The sequence below is a fragment of the Chlorocebus sabaeus genome, chromosome 8 (genome assembly GCF_047675955.1).
Source record: "Chlorocebus sabaeus isolate Y175 chromosome 8, mChlSab1.0.hap1, whole genome shotgun sequence".
NCBI lineage: Eukaryota > Metazoa > Chordata > Mammalia > Primates > Cercopithecidae > Chlorocebus > Chlorocebus sabaeus.
Genome location: NC_132911.1, coordinates 114,318,336 through 114,331,644, shown reverse-complemented (window position 1 = coordinate 114,331,644; position 13,309 = coordinate 114,318,336). Strand labels below are relative to the sequence as shown.

Genomic DNA, 13,309 nt, shown 5'->3' with positions numbered 1-13,309 from the left:
TAGGGTGATAGACCCGTGATCCATCGAGATGTCTTATTTAAGGGGAACGTGTGGGCGGTTTTAGTCATCATGGCCCTGAGGTAGGAACCAGATGCCGGATACAGTTCATTTCTAGCTACCCCCACGAGTTGTGGGCCCGGAGCGAGGAGAGTGACACTGCTTGTGCGGGATATTGATTTCACGGAGGATGGTGAATAAGGGAATCCCAAGTGAGGGGGGTCATCCGTGGTGGGGAGGAAGGTTTGTAGTAAGTATGTACTATGTACGGTAAATAGAGTAATGTACTATGTACGGTGGACGGCTTTGTTGTCCGTGTTGGTGTGCTGTAGGTGGGGTGGGCGGGTTATGGTGTTTTGTGGTTGGATTGTGTGTGGAACTCCGTTTGGTGGGTATGCTTTTTGGGGGTTGTGGGTACGGGTATGATGGTATGTGTTATGTACAATTAAGCAGATATAGTACTATATATTATTCATGTTGGCTAGCAGTAATGCACGAATTACATAGCATATTTATGTAAAGGTGCTTGAGTTGTACTGTAGGGTTTGTGCAATATAAAAGACAGAAAGTAGTTTAAGCTAGAATGCCAGTTTTGGGTGTTGGTGGTGAAGTCAAGTGCTTTCTTTCTGAGTTGTCCTAGGGGTCATGAGTCTCATCTCTAGTTTACAAGACTAGTGTATTAGTTTATACTACAAGGGCAAGTTCATTTGAGTAGGTTATTTTCGATCAAGGAGGTTAGTGGTATCAGGATTAGAATTGTGAAGTATATTGTGGATGCTAGTTGACCAATAAAAATGAAGGGTTGGCTTACTGGCTGACTTCCGATCCAGGTGAGGGTTAATAGGGTTGTAATTAGGAATCAGAATAGGAATTGGCTAAGTGGGCGGAATATTATGCTTTGTTGTTTGGAATTATGAAGTGTGGGGATGATAGATAGGATGAGGATTGAAAGGAAGAGTGCTAGTACGCCTCCTAGTTTATTAGGAACAGATCGTAGAATTGCGTATGCAAATAGGAAGTATCACTCTGGTTTGATGTGTGGAGGGGTATTTAGTGGGTCGGCCGGGATGTAGTTGTCCGGGTCGTTTAGGAGGTTGGGTGAGAGTAGTGTTAGTGTTGTTAGGATGAAGAGGAGGAGGACTAGGCCTAGGATATCCTTAATTGTGTAGTAGGGGTGGAAGGGGATTTTGTCTGAGTCTGATGAGATTCCGCAGGGGTTGTTTGATCCTGTTTCGTGTAGGAATAGCAGATGGACTATTGTAAGAGCGGTGATAATGAAAGGTAGAATAAAGTGTAGGGTGAAGAATCGTGAAAGGGTGGGGTTGCCAATGGAGTACCCACCTCAGATTCATTGGACGAGGTCGGTCCCGATGTATGGGATTGCTGATAATAGGTTTGTGATCACTGTTGCCCCTCAGAATGATATTTGGCCTCATGGAAGCACGTAGCCTATAAAGGCTGTTGCTATAGTCAAGAATAGAAGTATAATGCCAGTGTTTCAGGTTTTTAGGAGAAGGAATGAGCCATAGTAAAGACCTCGGCCTACGTGTAGAAAGAGGCAGATGAAAAATATGGAGGCGCCGTTGGCGTGGAGGTAGCGAATGATTCAGCCGTGGTTTACGTCCCGGGTGATGTGTGCGATTGAAGAGAAGGCAGAAGAGGTGTCTGGTGAGTAATGTATTGCTAAGAATAGGCCTGTGATGATCTGTAGAATTAGGCAGAATGCGAGGAGTGAGCCGAAGTTTCATCATATGGAAATGTTGGATGGGGGTCCTTTGATGCCTAGTTTGGTGAGCTTTTTTTTTTTTTTTTTTTTTTAATCATGAAGGGATGTTAGATTTTATCAAATGCTTCTTTGCATCTATTGAAATGATCACATGGTTTTTGTTTTGAATTCTACTCATGTGGTAAATCACATTTATTGATTTGCATATTTTGAAGCATTATTACATTCCAGAAATATTCGCATGAATGAGATGAAAAGATAAAATATCTTTTTTTTTTTTTTTTTTCCAGACTGGTTCTTGCTCTCTCACCCAGTCTAGAGTGCAGTGGCACAATCACAACTCAGTGTGGTCACGACCTCCTGGGCCAACTGATACTCCCACCTTAGCCTTCTGAGTAGCTGAGACTAAAGGAATGTGCCACCATGATTGGCTATATATATGTAGCCAGAGTTGATTTGTTGTATTTTGTTGAGGATTTTTGCGTCTATGCTCATCAGGGATATTGGCCTGTAGTTTCCTTTTTTGCTGTGTTCTTACCAGAGTTTGGTATCGGGTTAATACTTGTTTCACAGAATGAGTTAAGCAGGAATCCCTCCTTTTAAATTTTTTGGAACAGTTTTAGTAAGATTGGCACCGAGTCTGTTTTTTTGTTTGTTTGTTTTTTGTTTTTTAACACCTGTTAGAATTCAACTTATTAGGCCGGGCGCGGTGGCTCAAGCCTGTAATCCCAGCACTTTGGGAGGCCGAGACGGGCGGATCGCGATCATGAGGTCAGGAGATCGAGACCATCCTGGCTAACCCGGTGAAACCCCGTCTCTACTAAAAAAATACAAAAAACTAGCCAGGCGAGGTGGCGGGCGCCTGTAGTCCCAGCTACTCGGGAGGCTGAGGCAGGAGAATGGCGTGAACCCGGGAGGCGGAGCTTGCAGTGAGCAGAGATCCGGCCACTGCACTCCAGCCTGGGCGACAGAGCGAGACTCCGTCTCAAAAAAAAAAAAAAAAAAGAATTCAACTTATTTTTTGCTACTGTTCCAGTTTCATAATTCATGATTCATAATTGGGCTGTTGAGGATTTCAACTTTTTTTCTGCTTCAGTCTTGGAAAGCTGTGTGTTTTCAGTAATTTATCAATTTACTCTAGATTTTCTAGTTGCACAAATAGAGACGTTCATAATAGCCTCTGAGGATATTTTTTATCAATTGTAATGTCACCTTTATTATTTTTGATCTGCTTTTTGAATATTTTTTCTTTTATTCTTTGTTAATTTGGCTTGTGATCTATTTATTTTGTTTATCCTAGGAAAGAACCAACTTTTTGTTTCATTGATCCTTTGCATGGTTTGGGGGGATCTATTTCATTTAGTTCTGCTCTCATCTTTGTTATTTATTTTCTTTTGTTAGCTTTCAGTTTGGCTTGTTCTTGATTTTCTAATTTCTTTAAGTGAAACATTAGGTTGTGAAATCTTGCCACTATTTTGATGTAGGCATTTAGTACTATAAGCTTTCCTCTTACTGTATCCCACAGTATGTGGTATGTTGTATCTCTATTTTCATTTGTTTTAAAAACTATTTGATTCCTGCCTCTGTTTAGTTATTTACCCAAAAGTCATGCAGGAGCAAATTGTTTAGTTTCCATATACGTGTGTAGTTTGGAGAGTTCCTCTTGGCATTGATTTCTAGTTTCATTCCACTGTGGTCTGAGAATATGCTTGATATGGATTTGATTTTTAAAAATTTATTGAGACTTGTTTTATGACCAAGCATGTACTCAATTTTAGAGAATATTCCCTGTACAGATAAGAAAAAGAAATGTATATTCTGTGGTTGTTGGGTGAAGTATGCTGTAGATGTCTATTAGCTCCATTTGATAAAGAGTCCAATTTAAGTTTAGAGTTTCTTTGTTAGTTTGGTGTCTCAATGATCTGTCTTAGCGCTGTCAGTGGGGTTTTGAAGTCCTCCACTATTATTGTATATCTGTCTATCTATTTTCTGAGGGCCAGTAGTATTTGTTTTACACATATAGGTGATTCAACTTTGTGTGCATATGTATTTAGGATAACTAAACCTTTGTGTTGAATTGAATCCTTTATCACTATATAATGTCCTTCTTTGTCTCTTTTTTTTTTTTTTTTTTTTTTTACAATTTTTTCTTTAAGTTCTGTCTTATTTCATACAAGAATAGCAACATGGGCTGTTTCTTGTATTCTATTTACGTGATAGGTCATTTGCCATACCTTTACTTTTAGCCTATGAATTTCATTACATATGAATCTCTTGAAGACAACCAAATGTTGAGTCTTGTTTTTTGTCAATTTGCCACACTTTGTCTAAGTAGATCATTTAGGTCATTTAGGTGATTTATGTTCACAGCTAATATTGATATGTGAGGTTTTGTCCTTGTTATAATGATTTAGCTAGTGGATTTGTGTAATTGCTTTACAGTCTCTGTGAGCTTTGTACTTGCATGTGCTTTTATGGTAACAAGTATCCTTTTTTCATTTCTGGTAGCAAGTATTTTATTATGGTAGCAAGTATCCTTCTTTCATGTTTAGAATTCCTTTGAGTGTTTGTTGTAGTTTCAGTCTGGTGGTGACTAATTCCCTTAGTGTTTGCATGTCCATACTAACCTTGGATATTCTGATGACTTTAACCGTTCCATGTGGTCATCTTGTATACTATATTGCAGGTGTTCTCTGTACTTCCTGTATCTGGATGTTGACCTCTCTATCAGGATTAGAAACATTTAGCTAAATTATTACCTCAAACATACTTTCCAACTTGTTTGCTTTATCTTCTTTTCTCCCAGGAATGGCAATACAACGTAAGTTTGATTGCTTTACATAATCCCATATTTCTCAAAGATTTTGTTTATTTTTTAGAATTACTTTTTCTTTATGACTGGGTTAATGTAAAAGATAAATCTACAGTCCTGAAATAAGTTCTGCTTTATTTAGTCTATTGTTAAAGTGTCCAGTTGTATTTTGAAATGCCTTTAGTGAATTTTTCAATTCCTGAAGTATGATTTATTGTTTCTTTTTTAAATAAAGCTATCTCATCTTTCATTTCCTGAATTCATTTTCTGTTTTTTTTTTTTTTTTTTTTTTGTATTGGATTTCCACTTGGTCATGGATCTTGTTGAGTTTCCTTGCTATTCATTTTTTTAATTCCTTGTCACTTCAAATTTTTTGGTTTGGTTAGGATCTACTGCTAGAAAGATGATGAGATCCTTTGGAGGTGTCAAGACACTCTAACTTTTAGCACCAACACAGTTCTTGTGCTGATTCATTGTCGTCTGAGGAGGCTGTCACTTCTTATTTTTGAACTTACTATCATTTGAATAGGACATTTACTTTTTTAAAATTCTTGCTTCCTTTGGGGGTATGACTGTGGTGTATGTTGCATATGATTATTTGGCTTTATTTCTGGGTGCTTTCAGTGGGTTGAGGTCTGTATGGGTTTCTTGGTTGTTGATAGCTTCTGTGCAATGGCTTTCTCAGAGGCTGCTTGTTGTAATGATGGTTTGGACGTATGAGCCAATATTATCACCTGTAGGGCTGAGGGTGGGGAGGTCTCAGGAAGCTTGTCTTTTAGACTAGCACTAAGTCTTTCTGATAGCAAGTTTTTATTTGGTGGTATAGTTCAGACTGCCACACTGTAGGTGGCCCTTAGAGTAAAATCTAGTTCCAGCTCAGGTAGGCTGATGTTGAATGGAGGCTCTCACTCTGATAGGGGTGCAGGAATGTGGGGATGCAGGAATAAGAGGAGTGGGGGAGGTTGTGTTGGGATGAACTTAGGTCTTGCAGGAAGGGGCTTGATGGAGTAATAGCTATTCACCGTGAACTGGCAGGAACGTAATCCACTTCCCTATCATGCCCCTGTTGCAGGGCTTACAACCAAAGTTCATAGAGAATTCATCCTTTGGTTTCCAATCACAGTGTGCTTATGGGCTGAAGACATAACTCTCTGCGGGCCAGCACCAAAATGTTCTTGGGGCAAAGCCTCTTCCCCAGTCCAAGGCAGCCAACTTTTTGACATGTCTGTCCTCCATTGCTGGGACACTGTCGCTCTGTGTAGGGAAGAGAAGTTGGACCCTGCCCTCCATGTAAGTTCAAGTGGCAAAGGTTCATTTTCAGTGGAAGTGGAGGTGCCACAAAAAATTAAATAAATAAATAAATAACATAAAAAATGCTTTCTCTTCACTCAGAGAACATGCTGGCCTTTAGCAGGAAGAAGCACTGCTGTGTCCATAGCAATGTATGGGGTGTGTGAGATGACACCCTCTCTATGTCTATGCCAGGGTATCACTGTTGTTCTCTTCAGAGATTGCCACCATATCTGTGTTTTCTTTGTCCCAGTGGGGCTCTGGTGGGCTGCAGAACTATACTTCCTCCTTTACGGGTAGCTCACACCCTGGGGAACAACCAGTCCTTTGTGCTTGCCATAGTCAGAGTGGGTTTAGGGTATGTTTCTGAGGGATCTGATGGTATGGTGACTAAAGGTCAGAGAAATCTCAGGCAGAACAGTGTCTCGCAATAGGTGCTCAATCGGGATGTGTCTGCCGTCCCAGTTTGGGTCTCAGAGGAGTGCAGGCATGCCTCCACTTGCTGGCCACCCAGATCTCTGTCCCTGAGAACTTCTCCAATCACATACCACCAGTGTTTCCCTGGTTCACAAGAGCAGAGAGACTCCACAGCTTTTTGACGGTAAGAAGATCGTCAAAGTGGAGAGGGGAAGCAAAGCAGCACTTCCACTTACCCTTTCTGTGGGGCTCCAAGTTCCTCAGGAGTAGGTCTCTGCCAGGGTCTTGCTGTTTCTAGTTGAGTTTTCTATGGCAAATTCATTTTAGAGTGGGATTTGTAGTCTGCCTTATTTTTATTTTTAATTATGTTCTGTATTATACAACATTTTTATTGAAGTCGGGTTATTATTTAGCATGGTGACTAATTTGAAAATTGTTCTATATTTTCTTAGTGGCAACAAATGTTCTTTGTATTTCTACAGTTGGAGTCAGACATGTGGACGGTGGTGTTGAAATCTCAATATCTAACTGTTTATTCAATGAAAGCAAAGAATGGAGTTTGGCTGGGACAGGATTACTTCTTTCTTCCTTTTCTGTTGAATAGTTCCAAGAATAAGTTAACAGAATTTTTGTCTAAGTAATTCCCATGGCTCATACTACTTTGTTCGTCTCAAGCTTTAGGCTAGAAATGAGGTCAGGTGTGTAATCTCTTAATTCTGATCCAAGAAAAACTTCAAGGCTACAATTGGGATAAGACTGCAAAAGCAATTTCTCTCTCTCTCTCTCTTTTTTAATTATAAGACTCAGAGTAAAGGGCATAATATTAGGTCTGCCTCTGGATGCAATAAGGCATTATAGAAATTTCCATTTGAATTATATTTGCTTAATTATTTCTCCGTATTAGTTTTTTTTTTTTTTTTTTCAATGAGAAATTAAAAGATGACTCTCCTCTTTTATTCACTTTGCATCTTCCTTGGACTCACGATTTTTAAATTCCTTTTAATTTCTACACATACATTCAAACTAGCTTATTAACTTTCTCAAATCACAGCTGAGAGCAAGAGGCAAGTTGAAAAGACGCAGGCACCCTGCAAAGCAGAACTAAAGTCAGGAAGCATTAGAAGGACATAGTAAAATTGATATGCTTTAATTAATGAAAATAACGACTCTGCGACACTGAGAATATATTATGCTTAATGGCTTACTGTTTAACAAGCAAACATTGTGACTAATACATTTTATTAACAGATAACTTTTTTCATCCAAAATACTAGGTGTACCCTCAATAGTACAACTTAGTTTTGGACATTTCTTAAGGCAGAACACATGTTGCTAGCTAAATATGGACTAAAGGAACTGTAGCTCTATACCCTTTCTAGCGTTAGTCTGTTATTTGTGCACATACCTTGCTCTGCTTTAACTTGGTTGTGTGGACCGAAAAGTGAGGATGATATATTGTAATTTTCATGCCTTTTGGACATGGTTTAAAAAATGCTGGACATTAAGTATTTGAAAGTCATGTTGCCTGTGCAACTTTATAGTATGATATATTCTACTATATATATCTTACTATGATTACAGTGAAAGGAGATTGTTCAAATAAAATTACTCATGGTTAAGGCTGAAATGGATGATTTAAATAATTGTTCTAATTCACTTTAGGCAAGTGTTTTATTTTGATACTTTTTAAAAGAAAAAAACGAAACATATTTACAATGTGCAGATAGAATGGAGCAAATTTATAATGTGGATGCTTGGAAGCCTTTACGAATCAGATATCTATAACAGCAATATTTATGTCCATATGAAATAAGTGTTGATTTATTAATATAATCATTGTTTATCAAGTGCCTGCTATGTACCTGTCATTGTGCGAAAATGGGAATAAAAAGTGAGAACTGATATAGAACCTGCCTTTATTGAGGTTGAAATATAGCAAATTCCGTTGGGCAAAAAGAAGCAATTTAAAAGGAATGATACTGGCTCTGCTCATGAAGGTAAAAAGCACTGATGCATAAGATGACACTACCTGGGGCAACTTACTTGAAGAAGGAAGTAATGAGAAGAGACTGAACAATGACATGATACTGCCAAGTGTGTCTGATACTTACGTCTCGTTCATACAACGAAGCTTAGATCTACACAATCCTCCTCATACACCTATACTGAACACTATTTTACCAATTTAAAAAAATTCTATCACCTCTTATGCTAATATTCAAATTCTTCTTGGAGATTTTAAAAGAAATGAAAAGTAAGTGCTAAGTTGTCAAGTGTGAAAGATTGACTTTCTGATGAAAATTCTTTAAATACCAATTATTCTATTATTATAGATAAGTAGTAATTCATACACAGCTAAATCACACAGTTCATATTAAATTACTTTCAATTATCACTCAGAAAATATTTTGATAACTATTTTAAACTCTTCAATCACCCAGAACTGATATGACCCCTGAAAATCAATGCCCATTTGTTTTTACTTGTTTCCTACTGCAATGGTGAGTTCCCAGCACAGTGAGCCTGGCAATTTTTCAGGGACGGTCTAAGAAATTATCTGGATTAGTTATCATCAGTACATAGAAAACATTCACAGTTATGTTATCCAGACCACATTCTATAAACCCACACAAGTTAGAGAAAATTTTCTTACATAGATTCTATATCTTCTAGCCATATCTTCAACAGAATTGAAGCTAAAATGTAAGAACACAGAAAATTTGGGAATAAAAGGTGGAAGACATATATGAAAAACATGAACAAAAGGAAAGCTAACATTTTTACAAATCACACTGAATGAACATTAAGCATTTTTAAAAGTCCTAGAGATATTCTTTGGAATAACTAGAAGTGATGAGAAACTCTTTCGTTTTATAATAACTAGACCCTAAAACTACAGATGTTTTAAATGCATTTGCTCATTTCAAAATATGTAGAAGCTATCTCCATGAATCCTTGCAACACCAGTGAAAAAAAAAAGATAGAGGCACACAAATAAGTGAGAACTCAGCCTGGAGCTGAAGGTAGATGAAAACTAGGGTACCCAAAAAGTTGTCCGGGAGACAGAAAGCACAGGCAGTCAGGAGGCCAATTATGAGGGTCTTTTTCATTGGAAGAGAAACAAAGAAGGAAAGACAAATCTGACAACATTTAATTTGATCTAACGTTTAGATGTACATATCCACAATGATGGTGACATGCATAACAGTTTTACTGCTTTAAAAAATTCACTACACTTCACCAATTCAACTCTCTTCCCATCCTGCCGAACTCCTGAAAACCAATGACTTTCTTGTCATCATTATGGGTTTACCTTTTCCAAAATGTGATAAGATTAGAATCATATGTGTAGCTTTTATAGACAAGCTTCTTTCACTTAGCAAAGTACATGTAAGTTTCCTTTATGTCTTGCTGTGGCTCAACACATTCTTTCTTTTAATAATTTAATAATATTCCATTTTATGGATATGCCACAGTTTATTCCATCACCTGTTGAAGGAATGTGATCAATGGATACAAAACAATCTTGATCAAAATCTCAGGAAATTATTTATAGATACTGAAAAACTGATTATAAAGTTAATATGGAAGGGGGAAAAACCTAGAAAAACACAATGCGGAATAAAAACAACATCTGAGGACTTGCATTAATAACTAGTATAAAACTACAGCAATCAAAACAGGATAGTATTGGCAAAAGAATAGATATATAGATTGATGGAACTGAATACAGAGCCAAATAATACAACTGGGCTTTCCCACACAAAAATAGAACGTAGACAGAGACTTTGTGACATTAAAAAACACTTTAAATGAATCTAAGACCTACATATAAAATACAAAACTATAAATTTCTAGAATAAAACAAACAAAGCAGAAAATTTATGAGACCTTGAGTTTGGTGATGAGTTTTAGATACAACCTTAAAGGCATAGCTCCTAAAGAAAAAAAAAATTGATGAATTAGACTTTATTAAAAGTAAAATCTTCTTTATGAAAGTCACTGTAGAGAGAATGAAAGACAAACCATAGACTAGAAGAAAATATTAGTGAAAACACACATCTGAATAAAGGACTTGTATACAATATATATGCAGATCTCTTAAACTCGACAATAAGAAAATAAGCAACCCAGTTAAAGGATGGGAAAAATATTTAACAGACTTGAAAGAAAATACACAGATAGCAATTAAACATATAGAAATATATTCTATACACCTTGTGATTGGGGTATTGCAAATTTAAATAATGATGCTACTACACACCTACTAGCATTGCTAATGTCAATTGAAAAAGAGAAAATATCAATTGATACGAAGGACGTTGAGTAACAGAAATATCTATTGAGTGCTGGTAAGAATATAAGATGCTACACCACTTTACAAGACAATTTGGTAGCTTCTTAAGAAGCTAAACATGGTCTTACCCTATGATTCAGCAGTAACTATGTTCTTGGGTGATCCTCAACTGACTTGAAAAAGTGTATTCTCACAAACATTTGCTCACAAAATATTCATAGCAGTTTTTTATTTGAATCAGAAATAGGTAATTCAGTTAAATCTGGTTCCAGTCACTGAGTAGGAATAGTTCAAATGTATAGCTTTTATTTTAATTTGCTCATTTCAGTCTGTTGCCGGTTTGGAACCTGGGTTGTAAGGGTGATGAGTTCACTATAGCTTCATTTTAGAGAAGTCAATCATCAAGTGAGTATACCTAATCTATTGTTGTATATTTACATGTTTAAATCAGGAGAAACATCTGAATTGCTACTAAATATTTGAGCTTGAAATCAAACCAACTTGGTTTCTTGGTATTGTGTATATACCAGACTTGTTTGACTTAGACTATTCATGCAGCCTGTAATTAGCTGAAAAAAATATGTTAGACACATCAGGTTAGGTGGAGTTGACTTCAATGAATCAGAGCTGCCAATTCTGACAGAACTAAATGCCTCTATAAAGAAATATTGTGCTTACAACTACAAAACTAAAGTGGAAAAATTAGCAATTTATTTTTAAAATTTAGGGTTCTGATCCAAATTTTGTTTGTATTATTAAAACTATATATATATTTTTTCTTTTACTCCCCAATTTTTTTGTTGTTTGTTTTTCAGTGCTTCCTCCTTTGCTAGCATTGTGCATGGTGATGACTATCAAATCATTTTAAGTTCTATTTATTAATAAAGTTCTGAACTATTTTTTGCCACAAGACAATAAGTAACATGAAAGCAAAAAATATTAATACATTAAAAATTGTCATCTTTTATTTTAGACTCAGAGGGTGTAATTGCATGTTTGTTACATGGGTATATCACATGATACTAAGATTGAGAGTATGGATCCCATCACCCACATAGTGAGTATAGTGCCTAATAGGTAGTTTTTCAACCCACACCTCCATGCCTCCCTTCTGCCTCTTGTAGTGCCTAACGTCTATTGTTCCCATTTTTATGTCATGTGTACTCAATGTTTAGCTCCCATTTATAAGTGAGATCATGTGGTATTTGGATTTCTGTTGCTGAGTTAATTCACTTAGGATAATGGCCTCTAGCTATGACCACATTACTGCAAAGGACATGAGTTCATTCTTGTTCACAGCTGCATAGTATTCCATGGTGAATTTGTACCACATTTTCTTTATTCAGTCAATCATTGATGGGTACCTAGGTTGATTCCATGTCTTTGCAATTGTTAATAGTGCTACAGTGAACACACAAGTGCATGTGTCTTTTGGGTAAAACAATTTATTTTCCTTTGGGTATATATCCAGTAATGGAATTCCTGGGTCAAATGGTAGCTCCGTTTTTGGTTCTTTGAGAAATCCAAACCACCTTCCACAGTGGCTAAGCTAATGTACATTCCTATCAACAGTCTATAAGTATTCTTTTTGCAGGCTCATCAGTATCTGTCATTTATTGACTTTTTAGTAACAGCCATTCTGACTGATATGAAGTGGTATCCCATTGTGGTTCTAATTAGTATTTCTAATTAGAAATGATTAGTGATGATGAGCAGTTTTTCATATTCATTTCATATTCTTTTGGCCACTTGTATGACTTCTTTTAAGAAGTGTCTGTTCATGTCCTTTGCCCATTTTTAAAATGTTTTTTATTCTTTTCTCTTTTCCTTTCCTTTCCTTTCTTTCTTTCCTCCCTTGCTTCCTTCTTTCCTTCCTTCCTTCCTTCCTTCCTTCCTTCTTTCCTTCCTTCCTTCCTTCCTTCCTTCCTTCCTTCCTTCCTTCCTTCCTTCCTTCCTTCCTTCCTTCCTTCCTTTTTTTATACAGGGTCTTGCTCTTGCTCAGGCTGGAGTACAGTGGTGCAATAATAGCTCACTGCAGCCTCTACCTCCTGGGCTCAAATGATCTTACCACTTCAGCCTCCCCAGTAGCTGGGATTACAGGTACATTCCACCATGGCTGGCTAATTTTTATTTTTTATTTTTCGTAGAAACGGGAGTCTCATTATGTTGCCCAAGCTAGTCTCAAACTCCTAACCTCAAACAGTGCACCCACCTTGGCATCCCAAAGTGCTGGAATTACAGGCATGAGCCACTGTGCCCAGCTGTGTTATTTGTTTTTAGCTTGTTGATTTGTTTAAGCTCCTTATACATTCTAGATATTAGATCTTTGTTGGATAAACAGTTTGTGGAAATCTCCCATTTTGTAGGTTATCTGTTTACGCCATTGATGGTTTCTTTTGCTATGTAGGGAGTAATTTTAATGGAATGTGACACATATTCTATGAATATATGTAGGGAACTTTTTATGGAAGATGACACATTGGCATAAATGTTGTAAGTTCCTTCCTCTCTCTTTCTCTCTCTCAGGAATGCCAGTGTGTCATAGATCTGGTCTTTTTATGTAATCCCATGTTTCTCAGAGGTTTTGCTCATTCTTTATTTTTAATCTTTAATTTTATCTTACCAATTTGATTGGAAGAACAAGTCTTCAAGCTCTGAAGATTTTTTCCTCAGCTTGTTCTAGTCTGCTGTTAGTACTTCTGATTGTATTCTGAAATTCTTATACTGAAATTTTCAGTTTCAAAACTTCACTTTGGATCTTTCTTAAAAT

At 36.9% G+C, this 13,309-nt stretch overlaps 1 pseudogene; it reads right to left on the bottom strand.

Moving 5' to 3' along the window:
• Positions 1–495: 495 nt before the first annotated feature.
• LOC140712238 (cytochrome b-like) lies at positions 496–1,792 on the bottom strand (annotated as a pseudogene).
• Between the last annotated feature and the right edge of the window lie 11,517 nt (positions 1,793–13,309).